The following is a 17499-nucleotide window of genomic DNA, read 5'->3' as shown; positions in this document are numbered from 1 at the left end:
ACCGTTGATCGTATGATCTAACGGGCAGGATAACCCCTCTCTCTCTCTATCGGCGGTTACCTTCCACTCTCTAAGTATGCTAAAGGGCGGTTTTCTGTATTTATTTTCACGCGCTAAAAATTATAAACTCTTTTAGGCATTACTTTTCACGCAAAAAATGATAAACCATCACCGATTTGTTGTAGCCATAAATTTTCACGCATAAAATGATAAACCGTCACCGATTTGTTGTAGCCATTAATTTTCACGAAAATCCCAAATGATAAACCATCACCGATTTGTTGTAGCCATTAATTTTCACGCAAAAATGATAAACCATCACCGATTTGTTGTATCCATTACTTTTCACGCAAAAATTGATAGACCATTACCGATTTCTTGTAGCCATTACTATTCACGGTAAAAACTGATAAACGAACCAATCTATCTATCTCTCGTATTTGAGGTTTTGACCTGAAAACAAATGGGTATTATAAAGGGAAATAAAAGTTCAAAAAATGTAAAAACGAAACAATCTACCTATCTTTGTATAGAAGATCATCTCGTATGATTTTTGAGGTCATTTAGAGAAGGTAGAAAAAAATCCCTTTTGAGAAGGTCGAAAAAACCTAACTTGTTACAAAAGCTGGTTTCAGTGAGACCTAACCAAATTTGGCATACATTATGCCATATCTATAACAACAAGGAATATCTAAAAGGGAAAGTTTCACAAAATTTTAAATTTATGGCGAAAATGATGCCATACATGATGCTGTTTTTCGAGGTTTTGACCTGAAAATCAATTGGATATTATAAAGGGAAATAAAAAGTTCGAAAAATATAAAAACGAAACAATCTATCTATCTATGTATAGAAGATCAGCTGTATGAAATTTGAGGTCATTTAGAGGAGGTAGAATAAATCACCTTGTTAGAAAAGTCTGGTTTCAATGGAGACGAAACGGCATGCGTTTAAGCAAAGTGATTTTTTCGAACATCTCCAAATGATCCCAAATTTGCCATACATGATGCCATACGTGTAACAACAAGGAACCCTATCTAAAAAGTGTCAAAAAAGTTTGCCCAACCGTATAGCTCTATCAAAAAGAACCTCACCATGGCGCTAGTATAATTTTGGGCTTAGTTACAAACTTTCGTTACCTAACCTTCAACACGAAACTTGTTTCAAATCACTTTTGGCGTACAAGAAACAAATCCCTCTTTGATTCGAGCACCACAGCCTCCAAACTTTGCCGATGCCGATATCGGCATGGTCGAACGGCTATGCTCGACGCCACCGCTAGGTCACCGTCGGGATGCACCCTCAATCCCGTCCCCTCATTCGATCACCGACACACCGAGAGATACCGCCGAGGTCAATGCCGAACGTACATGCCGATGCCAATGCCGAACATGCATCCACGCCGACGTGGGCACGGCCACGCCGCCCCGCTATGTCTGGACGCCACAGTACCACCGCGAGGTCTTTCCCTTCACCACCACACTCTTCTAGCACCCATCTATACACGCCGTAAAGGAGAGACACTAGTTTTCTCTACATTGCTCGCGTTCGTGTCGGACACGGTCGAGTCAAAGTTTTGAGGTAGTCGTCGATGTCGTCGACCATTTCTTCTCTTCTTTGCATGGTTAAACGCGTCTAGTTCATATCTATCTAATGCATCCGGTCTCGCCTCATGCGTTCTTTGTGGACGTCGATCTCATCTCGGCACCCCGCAGGCCACCTCCTCCGTGCCATCGCCGTAGAGCTCCGTTTAAAAATCTATTCCTACCCGTGTATTGCCCCTTGTATCAGCGCCATGGCCCACTTGTCATTCGATATACCGAAGCCCCACTCGTGCGTGTTTTGGTCGTGGATACAGCGATGCTTACGGTCAAACAAAGATGGATGGTCTGACGTGTCTTTGCGGGCTCTACGTGGCCCCACTAGTCAGAAGATAACGGTCAACCGTCGGGCGACCGGCCGTTATAGCATCTGTGATGGTTTCAGACAAGGTCTTGGGGAAAACTGAGGAAAAACTAAGAAGCTGGGGAAAACTGAGCACAACTAAGGAACCGAGGGCACGAAAATAGAAATCCCAACTTAATATTATTAAGATGCATATAACCATGTTTCCCTCTCTCATAATAACTTTCTGTAGGATCATTGATGAAATCCACAATATAACCATCACTTAAAACATTCTTATCATGGTTCATATGCATAAAAGTATCATTATTTTTGGCATAAGAAAAACTCTTCTCATTAATAGTAATTGGGGCACGATCATTATCAAGAATTTGAACATGGTAAACAAGTTGCATACTAAGGGAATGGTTGTTGGCAATCCCATCATAACTATGACAAGTTTCATAAGGATAATTATAACCTGTGTCATAGCCATCTCTATAACGATTATCTAAGCCCGAAGATATAATATCATCATTTTCACTAAAAGTAAAGGTCTCAAATATAGGATCTTCAAGCACATCATCCCCAAGCTTAGAGCTTTCAATATCATCGTTTGAGGGAACATGGATAGTGCTAACATCATTACTTTCATAATCGGTACCAAAGAGATTTTCAGTATCAAAAGTAGTGTGCTCTTCTAAATCATGATCACTAATATAGGTAAAGGGCATAGGAAGATCATTGTACTCAGATTCATTATCATGATAATCATTAGGAGCAACATACTTACGGTTACCTATCGTTATCTCATACACGCGGGGATATGCAGTTACCACTTTCTTTTTATTCCCCCTCTTCTTCTTCTTCTTCTTCTTCTTCTTCTTTGTTCCCTTCTTCTTCTTCTTCTTTTCCCCTTTAGGAGGGAGAGGCTTGAAAGGAAGCTTCTCCACATAACCTGGTTTATTATTAGAAACAATAGAAGAAACTTGGGAGGATACCTCTCTTTCATTAATAAGAACAAAACACATATTAGTCCTGTCATATTTTGGTAAAGTCCCATCCTTTATAACACTTTGTATGTAGGTGTTGGCATGGCAATTATTAACACAATAGAGATAACATCCATGCAACACACTATCCATATCAAGATCACTCATATCTAACAAAGAAAATTTTATTGATAACTCTTCACACCCCAAAAATAAAGTAAGTTCATCATGCTGATTAGAAGTGATCATGTTATCACAATATAGACTTGAAGTACTCATTAAATTCGAAATACTATCATCATGACCAGAACATTGAAAATTAAAATGATGCACTTCATAGAAAAGTTCACAAATAAAAGGATGGAGGTCACAAACTTTTTCACCAAGATCTTTTAGAGCCTTGTACCACATTCTAGTTTTTTCATTCCTATGATGGATACAATATTCATCTTCGGTTTGATTAATTCCACAAGGTATATGCATTCCACAAAAATTAACATACTTATAAGAAATAGTATTTTCAGAAGTTTGGGCATGTTTATTACAATCATTAACAAAAATTTCATTTTCCATGCAAGTGTCTTTGAAAGGTTCATGATACACGTCCCAATTTTCTTTAGGAACATTAATATGAGAAGCAAAGGTTCTTCAACAATCAACAATAATTTGAGAATCAAGACCATAATTATCACTAAGCTTTTGAAAACCAGCAGTTTCAATGAAAGACTTAATGCATTCATATTCATAGTTTATACCTGATTCTTTACCTTTGTCGTTCTCCCAATCTTCAGTATTGCTTTGAATTCTTTCAAGAAGATCCCATATAGCTTCAACCTCCTTGCTTGTGAAAGATCCCTCCGAACATGCATCTAGATAGTCCTTATGGTGTCCTGAAAGCCTTGCATAAAAAATATTAATAATAACATTACAGGGGAGCTCATGAATGGGACATTTGAGCATTAGTGACTTCAATCTCCCCCATGCTTGGGAAATACTCTCTCCATCATGAGGATAAAAGTTATAAATGTAATTCCTATCAACATGCACTTCATGAGGAGGATAAAATTTAGAATAAAAGAGAGGTACAATTTCCTCCCAACCAATAGATCGACCATTCTTCAGCATCTTATACCATTCCGCAGCTCTGCCCTTTAGAGATATAGAGAATAGCTTCCTCTTAACTTGGTCCTTTGAAATACCTGCACTCTCGAACAACTCGCATAATTCATGTATAAAGAGTAAATGATCGCTAGGATGGACAGTCCCATCTCCAAAATAGCAATTGTTCATAGCAAGTTTAACAATTTTAATAGGTATCTTGAAAGGAATACTTTCAGTAGGTGGATTTAAAATATCACAAGCATCACTAGAGTTATTGCATATGGGAGATAAAGTATTATCAGAGAAAATTTTCTCCCATAAAGCTGGGAAGCTAAAAAGATCATAAAACTAGCTTCCCCAAGCTTAGACTTTTCCATAGCATTAGCAGTAATTGCGTTCATACTAATAACATTGCTACTAGAATGTAAATAGGGTTCCATAGGTTTTTTAATTTTCGCATCAAACAATTCATGTCTTAACTCAGGAAAAAGATTAAAAAGCTCACTAAATTTTTTGTTGTTTTCCATTATGCCTAACTAGTGAAAAATAAAAACAAGAAACAAAAAGATATAATTGCAGAATCTAAAGGAAATAGCTTCGAGCACTCACACACCAGCAACAGTGCTAGGAAATAGCTTAGTAGTCGGAGGATGTGAATACCTTTTACCTTACCTCCCCGACAACGGCACCAGAAAATAGCTTGATGTCTACGCATGCTTCTATTCCTGTAGACAGTGTTGGGCCTCCAAGAGCAGAGGTTTGTAGAACAGCAGCAAGTTTCCCTTAAGTGAATCACCAAAGGTTTATCGAACTCGAGGAGGTAGAGGTCAAAGATATCCCTCTCAAGCAACCCCGCAATTAAGATACAAGAAGTCTCTTGTGTCCCCAACACACCTAATACACTTGTCAGATGTATAGGTGCACTAGTTCGGCGAAGAGATAGTGAAATACAAGTAATATGGATGATTATAAGTAGTAATTGCAATCTGAAATAAAAATGGAAGCAAGCGAACATGTAGCAGAACTTGTTGGAAACGATGTTTCAATGCTTAGAAACAAGGCCTAGGGATCATACTTTCACTAGTGGACACTCTCAACAATGATCACATAATTGAATAAATAAATGCTACTCTCAAACACTCTCTTGTTGGATAACAAACACCATTCATTGTGTAGGGCTGCAAAAGCACACCTCAAGCCGGAGTAAACAAGCTCCACAACGTCATAAAGGAATCACACACGATGCGCACACTTGTCACCATCACACCGTGGAGAGTGAATCCGGAGTTCATATTAAAGTAACCTCTAGAGTGCATAATAGACAAGAGTAACATCTACATATTCAACTAGATTACAAAGCTCATGATCACATAAAGATCACACCATGGGAGAGAGAGATGAACCACATAGATACCGGTAGAGCCCTCAGCCTCGGGGGAGAACTACTCCCTCCTCATCATAGGAGTCAGCAACGGTGATGAAGATGGCGGTGGTGTCGATGGAGATGACTCCGGGGGCAATTTCCCGTCCCGGCGGCGTGCCGGAACAGAGATTCTGTCCCCCAAAACTTGTCGTCGATGGCGGCGGCGCTGCAGAACCCTTCGTGGAATATGACTGATATCTTGAGGGTTTTCAGATCTGGGGCGATATATAGGCGAAGGGGCAGTGTCGGTGGAGTCCCGAGGTGGGCTCCCCACACCCCGGCGCGCCTGGGGGCCTGGCCGCGCCGCCCTATGGGGAGGAGGCCCTGGGCCTCCCCCGGGCTTGCCCTTCTGGCTCCGTGTGTCCCTCGGAAAAATAGAAGGTTTGGCTTTTGTTTTGTCGAATTCCGAGAATATTGCCCGAACAGCTTTCCTGGAACCAAAAACAGCAGAAAACAGGAACTGGCACTTCGGCATCTTGTTAATATGTTAGTCCCGGAAAATGCATAAAAATGATATAAAGTGTATATAAAACATGTAGCAATTGGTATAATATAAGCATGGAACATCAGAAATTATAGATACGTTGGAGACGTATCATTCACCTCTAGACTACGAGTTTGTGGCAGTAGCTTGATCTATTTCTCTCATGTTCTTCATAGTTCTTAGTACCATGTGAGCTGCCCTACATGATTATGGCCATATTTGTAACACCTATGTGGTGGATCCTTATTCTACGGTATTGTGCTATGAGATCTGATCATATTATGTGCAAGATGTATTGATAGATGCATATTATGTACCATGTTCTTAAGTATTTGTTCTGATCCAACTTTTATGCGAGAGCGTGTGTGGGGTGATGTGTGTATTAGATGGAGTAGCATGGTTTTAGTGATTGAATAGTGACAACAAATTCATGATATATTATGGTTTGCCTTTTCTTTTGCTACCTCACTAGGGATAAAGTGAATGCATGTGCTATGTTTGCCACATGACAAAAGTGATGATCTTGTTTGTTCAAGGTAGCATATTTGATATTCAAACATCATGTTGCTACCTCACTGGGGATAAAGTGAATGCATGTGCTATGTTCGTCACGTGATAAAAGTGATGATCTTGTTTGTTCAAGGTAGCATATTTGATATTCAAACATCATGTCAAAGTACTTATGACTATGCTCTGATAATTCTTAATACAAGATTGCATGGAGTTTTCCCTTTCTTGTGGAGTATAAGAGAGATATGTTGCATCATCTCTATATTAGGAGTGATGCTCATATGAATGTGTATCTTTCACATGTTATTATTTTGCATCTTCATATCTCATTGATGAATTGTTATTGCCCGCTACAACTTAAAAGAGAGAATAGTCAAGTTAACCCATGAACCCTGGTCCACTTTTTGTCATAAGAAACACCTTTATATTGATTTTATCTTGTTTTCTATTTGCTGCACTATTTTAATCTAAAAATACAAAAATATTTACTTTTATTATTTGCATCCAAAACCCCAAAAACAATAAACCTTTTTAATCTTTTTTACTTAGTTACTTTATTTTATCAAGTTTTACTTGTTTTATTACTACTTGTGATTTGTTTGCTTACGCGAAACCTTGTGCATGACAACCACACAGTGGAGTTGGGTACACGAGAATTTATTTTACTTTGCAGGATTGCTAGAAGAAGAGAGGGATAGATACCTCTTTGCTCAGTTCTCCGAGAGTTCGATATAACACTCGAGTCACCCTTGTGGGGAAAATTGCTTCCTGGACTACACACTCTGCACTTGGAGTCCCAACATTTCAAGATTTTTGTTGGCGTTGTAAAGCTCCATCACATATTTTCAACTGCACCATCATATATGTCACCTCAACATTTACTTGCATTGGTAGTGATAGCCGGCTATAAAGTGTCGTGATACAGTATGATATGGCGTATATAAAGTGTCGTCCTTGTCATCTATCAAGAAAAGTCGATCCACCATGAAAAAATGAATTTAAGCCAGCTTTGGAGTGTGTTGACTCCAAGGTTGAAAGGGGGGTCTCCCAAATGTGAGAGTTGTCTCTGCTGCCACCACTGACCTATTGTCGATATACTTCATGATTAGGGGGGTAGTGTCTATGGAAGTTGAACTATCTAGTATCAATCGGTTCATGTGCTTCGATGTCTAGAGATTATTATTGAACACTTTTGCTATTTGATAGTCTAGTGATTTTCATTTTGTCAACACTCGACTTTTCATCCATTGCATGGATAGTAGATCGAATTGACCACTCGCTTTTTTGTGTCCTGGTAAATTACTAGACCATTACAATGTAAATTACAAGCATACACATTTTTAACACGTATGTACAACTGAATTGCATGTACATATACATTGCAAACTGCATGTAAAAGTTTGACTTTTGATGAAATAAGAAACAATTCCATGTGTCATCTCAGGATTGGAAGAAAGACCGACTTATAAAAAATTGGAAAACAATCGAGTGCCAAATAGATTCTTCCTTGATGAATTGTATGCACTAGTCAAGTCAACGAAAAGTATGAAATCATAGAAAAGGGCGGGGAATATATTCAAGACCCCGCGTCAAGGCTAGAGAGACCTTAGAAATTGGTTTAGGAAAGTCCAAAACTATTTTATTTAATAGTGCATTGGCCGGGTCTTAAACTTCATAACTCTTGGTTGTGATGTCTTATTGAATTGCATGAACTTGCTAACTAAACCAAAAGTCCTAACTTGTGGATAATAGTGAGAAATATATTTCAACAATCATATGATCGAGTTGCTCTACATGAGTATGATCAACTATTGTATTTTTATAGTGGATAATTTTTATGATATGACCGAACTATCATATGCAATTCTTTGTTATGTTTGGTTATGCAATATTGATAGATGTATATTGTTCAGTTTTTAGATGGATAACTTATATATATATACTTTATATTTTGTGCCAACATGGTTATGATAGATTGGGCAAGTGAACCCACGAGGCCCGATCACTTTTTCTACTTGTTATCATGTTCACTTTCCTTTCTATGTGATTTGATATTCTTACTTCTAGAAAGAATTGTGCTACAACTATCTCTTGTACGGTGATCATAAAGCAACTTTTCAACCTCCATTAGGGAGTGTAGCACACAAAATTTTATTCTTATTTTAATTATTATCTAATTCATATAAAATGAAAAATACATTTATACCGTGAAGTGCATAGGTGGTTATATGAGTGTTATATATATATATATATATATATATATATATATATATACATATATATATATATATATATATATATTGCGATAGTAAAGATTGTACATTCTTGATTATGTGGTTTGATGCTCTTACTTACACATTGATTATGCTACAACTATCTCTTGCACTTGGTGATTACCATTGTGTTGTTACCCATGCGGAGGGACCCGAACCCGAGTAAAATTTGTGTCCCGTATCCTATGGTGATCTAAACGTACCACATGGCCAACCATAATGTGCCCTGATGAGCGTAGATTGCACACCATTGGGGAACCCCAAGAGAAAGGTATGATGAGCACAACAACAAGTTTTTCCTCAGTAAGAAACCAAGGTTTAATCGACTAGTAGGAGAAACGCTTGACTTCTAAAGGTGTTGCTAGCTAACTTGTGGCAGGACGCACTACCGGCTTCAGCAAAAACCTGAAACCTGCACACAACACAACCAAAATACTTTGCCCCAAATTACAGTGAGGTTGTCAATCTCACAGGTTTTGCAGACAACAAAGGATTAAATGTATAATGTGGAAAGAGATATTTGTTTGGAGTGGAATTAAAGAGAACTGTGCTTGCAGTAAGTAAACAGAACATGATGATTGTATCAGTGTAAAAGAAAGGAACAGGGTCCATAGTTCACTAGAGGTGTCTCTCCATAAAGATAAATAACATGCTGGGTGAACAACTTACAGCTGGGCAATTGACATAATAATGACTATACATGACAAGATGATTACTATGAGATTCATTCGGGCATTACAACATAATACATAGACCGTAATCCAACTCCGTCTATGACTAATAATCAACCTTCCGGTTATCGTCCGAACCCCTTCCAGCATTAAGTTGGAAGCAACGGATTATCTCATTAAGCAATATGTGTAAAGTAAATAATAGAATTACCCTTAGATAAAACATTGTTGTTTTCTCCCTAGTAGCAACATCACATCTACAATCTTAGAAGTTATTGTCTCTTCCAGAAAACTAGAGGCATGAACCTACCATCGAGCATAAATACTCCCTCTTGGAGTCACAAGCATTTACTTGGCCAGAGTATCTACTAGCAACAGAGAGCATGCAAGATCACAAATAACATATGACAAGTATATAATCAATCTCAACATAGTATTCAATATTCATTGGATCCCAGCAAATACAACATGTAGCATTACATAAAGATGATCTTGATCATGATAGGTAGCTCGCAAGATCTAAACATGAGGCACAAATTGGAGAAGATAACCATCTAGCTACTGCTATGGACCCGTAGTCCAGGGATGAACTACTCACACATCACTTCGGAGGCGGGCATGGTGATGTAGAGGCCACTGGTGATGATCTCCCCCTTTGGCAGGGTGCTGGGAAGAGCTTTAGAACCCTCCCGAGCTACCGTCTGCGATGACGGCCGCGATGGAACTTTTCGTGGATGGAGGCTCGGGTGGTTAGTTTTTTCCCGAGATCGTGAATAATAGGCGGAAGGGCGAGTTCGGTGGACGCCTGGGGGGCCACACCAGGCCATGGCGTGGCCCAAGCCCTGCTCCGTGCCATGGCCTGGTGTGGCCGCCCTGTGGCACCTCTTCGTCTCTTCTCTGGACTCCGTCTTTGTTACGTTAAAATAAGAACTTCGGCTTTTTTTCCGTCTAATTCCGAGAATATTTCTTGTACAACTTTTCTGAAATACAAAACAACAGAAAACAGGGAACTGGCACTTTGGCATCTTGTCAATAGGTTATTGCCAGAAAATGTATAAAAGTGCAATGAAGTGTAAGCAAAACATATATAAATTGGTGTAAAACAAGCATGGAGCATCAAAAATTATAGATACGTTTGCAACATGTTAGCATCCCCAAGATTAACTCTTGCTCGTCCTCGAGTAGGTAAGTGATAACAAAAATAATTTTTGAGGTGACATGAAGCCAACACAATCTTGATCAAGTTATTGTAAAAGCATTGTGAGCTGGGATCAAAGTACTCTAAACATAGGCATGATAGATATAATTCTAACATTAGAAATTAGCAACTATGTCACAACATGAGAAGTAACTCAAACAAAGGATCATGAATAATTGTGCACTAAAAGCAACTGTTTGTTTTTTAGCATAGAGAAAACATAGCAAAGTGGTACTCAGCTTGTCCTTTATGAAGTAGCAAAACATAAATGCCAGGACACCTTTAAAGTTCAAAGGGTGACTAGATACAAGTAATTTGAGAACAAGCAATATCATAATCATAAATCAATCAATAATAAATTTTGGGACTATGCGCATTATACTCAGAATGACAACTATGCTCTCTTAATTGGTGCATAAAGCAATAAGATGAAGACTCAACATAAGTAAAAGAAAGGCCCTGCGTAGAGGTAAGCAAAATTACTCATGTGCTAGAGCTTTTTATTTTGAATGCAATAAAGGAGTTGAAAATATATTTTGAGAGGTATGTATGTCTATGTCAACGAATGACATCAAATGATCTATCATCCTTTCATATAGTGACCTCAAGAGCGTCTCTCATGTAGTTCTCCATTTGCATACCATTATTTAGGATCTCTTCAGTACATAATATGCAGAGCTTTATTTATTTATTTATTTATTTGTGTATTCTATATTTTGTTTGGGCTGGGCACCTAGTTGCCTTGCTCTTTTTGCAATATTAAGGACCAGCACATTATTCATGCTAGTCACGAAAGGAATTCATGAAAAGACAATAAACCATTCAATACTTCCTCATGAGCTAAACAAAACACAAAACAGGTAATAATGTTTGAAGGTTTAAAGGTAGCACACAAGAAATTCACTTTGGAGTGGCGGTGAAATACCACATATAGGTATGTATGGTGGACACAATTGGCAACTTTGGTTTTTGGTAGATGGATGCATGAGTAGAGCTCATACTAAGTACAGGTGAAGGCTAGCAAAAGACTGGGAGCGACCAACTATGAGAGCAATAGTGGTCATAATCATGCATAGCGATAACACATTATTAATCAAAACATAAATTGATATTACAAGCCAAAAACTAAATGATCATAGAGGCTTTAGGTGACTGGTTTGTAGTCATAACATGATGTAAACATGTGCCAAGTCATCCGAATAAAGCTTCAAAGGAGAATACCACAATATTATGCTTTTTATGATGTAAACAAAACATGATTCTTTCAATGCCACATTAAGCACTCTCAGGTATTTGAGACAAGTCATGCTACAACAATAACTACTAAGCATATGATAAGAATAACATCCAACATGACATGCCAAAGTCTATGCCACAGTCTAAACAAGCTTCCTTTTGCAGCACTATAAACATGAAACCTTTTACTCGTCGCCAACACCAATCAACTTATTTGAAACAACTCTCATAGATAAAAATCAATAAAGACCAGACATATAATCATACCTAAATAAATAAAACTAACAAGCTCCAAACAAAATAAGAATGGAAAACCAAGAGCTAAACACAGTACTAGCAAAAGAGAACACTCGCAGAACAAATAAGAGTGAGAACTAGAGTGTTCTATGCAATTAAAACGGAGTGGGTCATTCTCCAAAACAACTATGTTGGGATCCAACCATATTCTACAGCAAACAAAACAAAAATAAAGACGCTCCAAGAACAACATATAGCATATGAAGCAATAAAAATATAGCGTCTAGAAAGATGACCTGATGCTTTGTTGATGAAGAGGGGACACCTTGGGCATCCCCAAGCTTTGACGCTTGTACCTCTTAGATATTTCTTGGGGTGACATGGGCATCCTCAAGCTTGAGCTTTTGTCCATACTTCATCTCATTACATCATTCTTCTCTCCCTACACTTGAAAACTTCCTTCATACAAAACTTCACACAATACTTATTAGCACCATTAGTGCAATCAAAATAACAAATCCACTTGGCTTCAGTTCTAACATATATCAAAAATCTCTTTCCTCAAAATAACTTAAAAAGAAAGAGATTAAGAGGCAAATGCAAATAGTGACAGAAATCTGTCAAAACAGAACAACAAGTAAAGATCGATTTTTCGAAACTCTTTTGTTGCTCAGATCGAAAAGTGTTCAACTAACGAAAGTTAGATAATAACTTGGGGCATATTCTTAAAAATTGGCAGCTCAAAATTATGTTATGGCTAGGAATACGCTTTTTTATGGAGATAGTACAGAATCTGTTTTCAGGACAGCAACTTCCTCAAATCTTACTTTCTTCCTATTAGAGGCTATTCTTGGCACAAAAACGAAATAAATATGATAAGGATAGGTTATTACATAGGTAATAACTTCCAAGACTCAACAAAATAAAAATTACAGAAATAAACATGGGTTATCTCCCAAGAGTGCTTTTCTTTAATGCATTTTAGCTAGGCACAGAAAAAGAGGTAGCATCAAGTATTTTTAAGTGAAGAAGCATCAATATCATAAATGTCGGGAGCCTTTCGTGTACCCCTACTATACCTTTACGATTTTTCTTAGGGAAAGAATGAGAAGTACCTGGTGGGGAGGTGAAAGTCATGATGCCTTTCCCCACATCTATCTTTGCTCCTAGGAGTTTTAGCAGAGATCGTCCAAGTGTGATTTGTCCCTTTCCTACATATTCAATGATAAGATAATCAGTAGATACCATCCTTCCTAGGATTCTTGTATACACTTAGCAACTCCAATGGGTAATATAACAACATTATTGGTAAGAGGTATTTCTTCTCCACCCTCAGAAAGTCCCCAAATATTTAAAGACTCATAAATATCTTTAGGCATAAGACAAACTCAGACAAAATATCGCAGCGAGCATAAAAAATATCACCATTTATATCAAGTTTTACTGAAGGGAGCCAACTTGTGGGTTCAGAATTTATTGAAACATGATCATAATTTTCTCGAAGAAAACTATAGCATTCTTTTAAGCAAGTTGTACTTGTCTCAAGAATATTTAATCTAGCATAAATGCTCACAAGGGATGAATCAAAACTACTAGGTGAGCTATATGTTGCAATCAAATTTTTACGGCATTATAAGCTTGATCTCCATCACAATGAAGGAAATCTCCTCCTACCATAGTGTCCAAAGCATATTGATATCTACGTGTGCTTCTATTCTTGTAGGCAGTGTTGGGCCTCCAAGAGCAGAGGTTTGTAGAACAGCAGCAAGTTTCCCTTAAGTGGATCACCCAAGGTTTATCGAACTCAGGGAGGAAGAGGTCAAAGATATCCCTCTCAAGCAACCCTGCAATCACGATACAAGAAGTCTCTTGTGTCCCCAACACACCTAATACACTTGTCAGATATATAGGTGCACTAGTTCGGCAAAGAGATAGTGAAATACAGGTGGTATGAATGAATATGAGCAGTAGTAACAGTGCTGTGAAAATAGCTTGTCAGGCGTGCGGTTGATGGTAGTAATATTGCAGGAAGTAAAGATGCAGTAAAAACAGTAAATAAGCGATGATTGCAGTATTTGGAAACAAGGCCTAGGGATCATACTTTCACTAGTGGACACTCTCAACATTGCAATCATAATTGAATATAAATATAAGCACTTCACTATGCTATTCTGAATTACTCTCTGGCAAGATAACGAACACTAATTCATCATGTAGGCAAACCTTAAAGATGTATTCCCAAGTACTAATAAACACCCCACGCCGTCACTTTGAGCATTCATAGGAGGTACTAACACACCACAATTTCATAGAGACATCCAACTCAAATCATAACTCAGTGAATAAGTATTCGCATGAAATATAGCCTAAGAGACCCACACGGTGCACACACTGTCACCTTTACACACGTGGGACAAGGAGTCTCCGGAGATCACATAAGTAAAATCCACTTGAATAGCATAACGACATCTAGATTACAAGCTCATCATATGGATCTGAATCATGTAAGGAAGCTCATGAGATCATTGTATTGAAGTACATGGGAGAGAGAGATTAACCACATAGCTACCGGTACAACCCTTAGCCTCGATGGAGAACTACTCCCTCCTCATGGGAGATAGCAGCGTTGATGAAGATGGCGGTGGTGTCGATGGAGATGCCTTCCGGGGCACTTCCCCGTCCCGGCGGCGTGCCGGAACGGAGACTCCTGTCCCCCAGATCTTGGCTTCGCGATGGCGGCGGCTCTGGAAGGTTTCTCGTACCGTGGCTTTTCCGTATCGAGGTTTTAGGTCGAGGAGGCTTAAATAGGCGAAGAGGCGGAGTCGGAGGGCTGACGGGGCAGCCACACAGCAGGGCGGCGCGCCTGGCTCCTTGGCCGTGCCGACCACACGTGTGGGCCCCCTGTGGCCCTCCTCTGATCCCTCTCGGGTGTTCTGGAAGCTTCGTGGATTTATAAGATGCTGGGCGTTGATTTCGTCCGATTCCGAGAATATTTCCTTACTAGGATATCTGAAACCAAAAACAGCAGAAAACAACAACTGGCCCTTCGGCATCTCGTCAATAGGTTAGTTCCGGAAAACGCATAATAATGACATATAATGTGTATAAAACATGTGAGTATCATCATAAAAGTAGCATGGAACATAAGAAATTATAGATACGTTTGGGACGTATGACATATCTATAACAAAGAACAAGACCAAAGTAAAAGCTACTAAGAAGCAAGCCTAGAGTCATTTTAGGTTCAGTTTTATCATAAGAATTATTAATCCTAGACCAAGCTTCTTTAAAACTCTCCTCACTCCCTTGTTTGAAAGTGAAGATCATTTCCTCAGGTGACATAGTAACAGGACTAGACATAGAAACAACTTAAAATAGGAACTATTTTTTGTGTTTTTTAATATAATGAAGCAAAGAAGACAAAGTAAAATAAACTGCAAAACAATAACAAAGTAAAGAGATTGGAGATGAGAGACCCCCTTGCATAAATCCTCTTTCTCCCCGGCAACGGTGCCAGAAAAGTATTTGATGGCACGTGATACGTCTCAAACCGTATCTATAATTTCTTATGTTCCATGCTAGTTTTATGACAATACTCACATGTTTATTTACACTTTATATCATTTTGATGCATTTTCCGACACTAACCTATTAACAAGATGCCAAAGCGCCAGTTCCTATTTTCTGCTGTTTTTGGTTTCAGAAATCACACACAGGAAATATTCTCGGAATTGGACGAAACAAAAGCCCACGGTCTTATTTTCCACGGAGCCTTCCAGAAGTCCGAAGAGGAGACGAAGAGGGGCGACGAGGCGACCACACCCTAGGGGGGCGCGGCCCCACCACTGGTCGCACCGCCCTATGGGGTGGGCCCCTTGAGCGTCCCCCGACTCTACCCCTTCGCCTATTTAATCTCTCCGTCGCGAAAACCCTAGTACCGAGAGCCACGATACGAGAAAACATACCGAGACGCCGCTGCCGTCAACCTCATCTCGGGAGGTTCTGAAGATCGCCTCCGGCACCCTGCCGGAGAGGGGAATCATCACCGGAGGGATCTACATCACCATGCCCACCTCTGGACTGATGCGTGAGTAGTTCATCCTTGGACTATGGTTCCATAACAGTAGCTAGATGGTTGTCTTCTCCTCTTGTGCTATCATGTTTAGATCTTGTGAGCTGCCTATCATGATCATGATCATCTATTTGTAATGTTACATGTTGTGTTTGTTGGGACCCGATGAATATGGAATACTATGTCAAGTTGATTATTGATATATCATATATGTGTTGTTTATGATCTTGCATGCTCTCCGTTGCTAGTAGAGGCCCTGGCCAAGTTGATACTTGTAACTCCAAGAGGGAGTATTTATGCTCGATAGTGGGTTCATGCCTCCATTGAATCTGGGACGAGTGACGAAAGTTCTAAGGTTATGGATGTGCTGTTGCCACTAGGGATAAAACATCAATGCTTTGTCTAAGGATATTTGTATTGTTTACATTACGCACAGTACTTAATGCAATTGTCTCGTTGTTTGCAACTTAATACCGGAAGGGGTGCGGATGCTAACCCGAAGGTGGACTTTTTAGGCATAGATGCATGCTGGATAGCGGTCTATGTTCTTTGTCATAATGCCCTAAGTAAAACTCATAGTAGTCATCATGATATGCATGTGCATTGTTATGTCCTCTCTATTTGTCAATTGCCCAACTGTAATTTGTTCACCCAACATGCTATTTATCTTATTGGAGAGACACCACTAGTGAACTGTGGATCCCGGTCCATTCTTTTACATCTGAAATACAATCTACTGCAATCATTGTTCTCTGCTGTTCTTTGCAAACAAGCATCATTCTCCACACCATACGTTTATTCCTTTGTTTACAGCAAGACGGTGAGATTGACAACCTCACTGTTAAGTTGGGGCAAAGTATTTTGATTGTGTTGTGCAGGTTCCACGTTGGCATCGGAATCCCTGGTGTTGCGCCACACTACACTCCTTCACCAACAACCTTCACGTGGCCTTCATCTCCTACTGGTTCGATAACCTTGGTTTCTTACTGAGGGAAAACTTGCTGCTGTACGCATCACACCTTCCTCTTGGGGTTCCCAACGGACGTGTGCTTCACGCGTTATTAGCGCGTGACGGGGCTTGATGGAGTGTCTTGATTCCTCCTCGGCAACGGCGCCAGAAAAGTAGCTTGATAAGCGTAGATTGCACACTGTTGGGGAACCCCAAGAGGAAGGTATGATGAGCACGACAACAAGTTTTCTCTCTGTAAGAAACCAAGGTTTAATCGACCAGTAGAAGAAATGCATGACTTCTGAAGGTGTTGCTAGCTAACTTGTAGCAGGGCGCACTATCAGCGTCAACAACAACCTGGAACCTGCACACAACACAACCAAAATACTTTGCCCCAACTTACAGTGAGGTTGTCAATCTCACCGGTTTTGCTCAAAACAAAGGATTAAATGTATAGTGTGAAAAGAAA

This window comes from Lolium rigidum, chromosome 2 (genome assembly GCF_022539505.1).
Source record: "Lolium rigidum isolate FL_2022 chromosome 2, APGP_CSIRO_Lrig_0.1, whole genome shotgun sequence".
Lineage (NCBI taxonomy): Eukaryota > Viridiplantae > Streptophyta > Magnoliopsida > Poales > Poaceae > Lolium > Lolium rigidum.
This window is presented reverse-complemented; position numbering follows the sequence as displayed.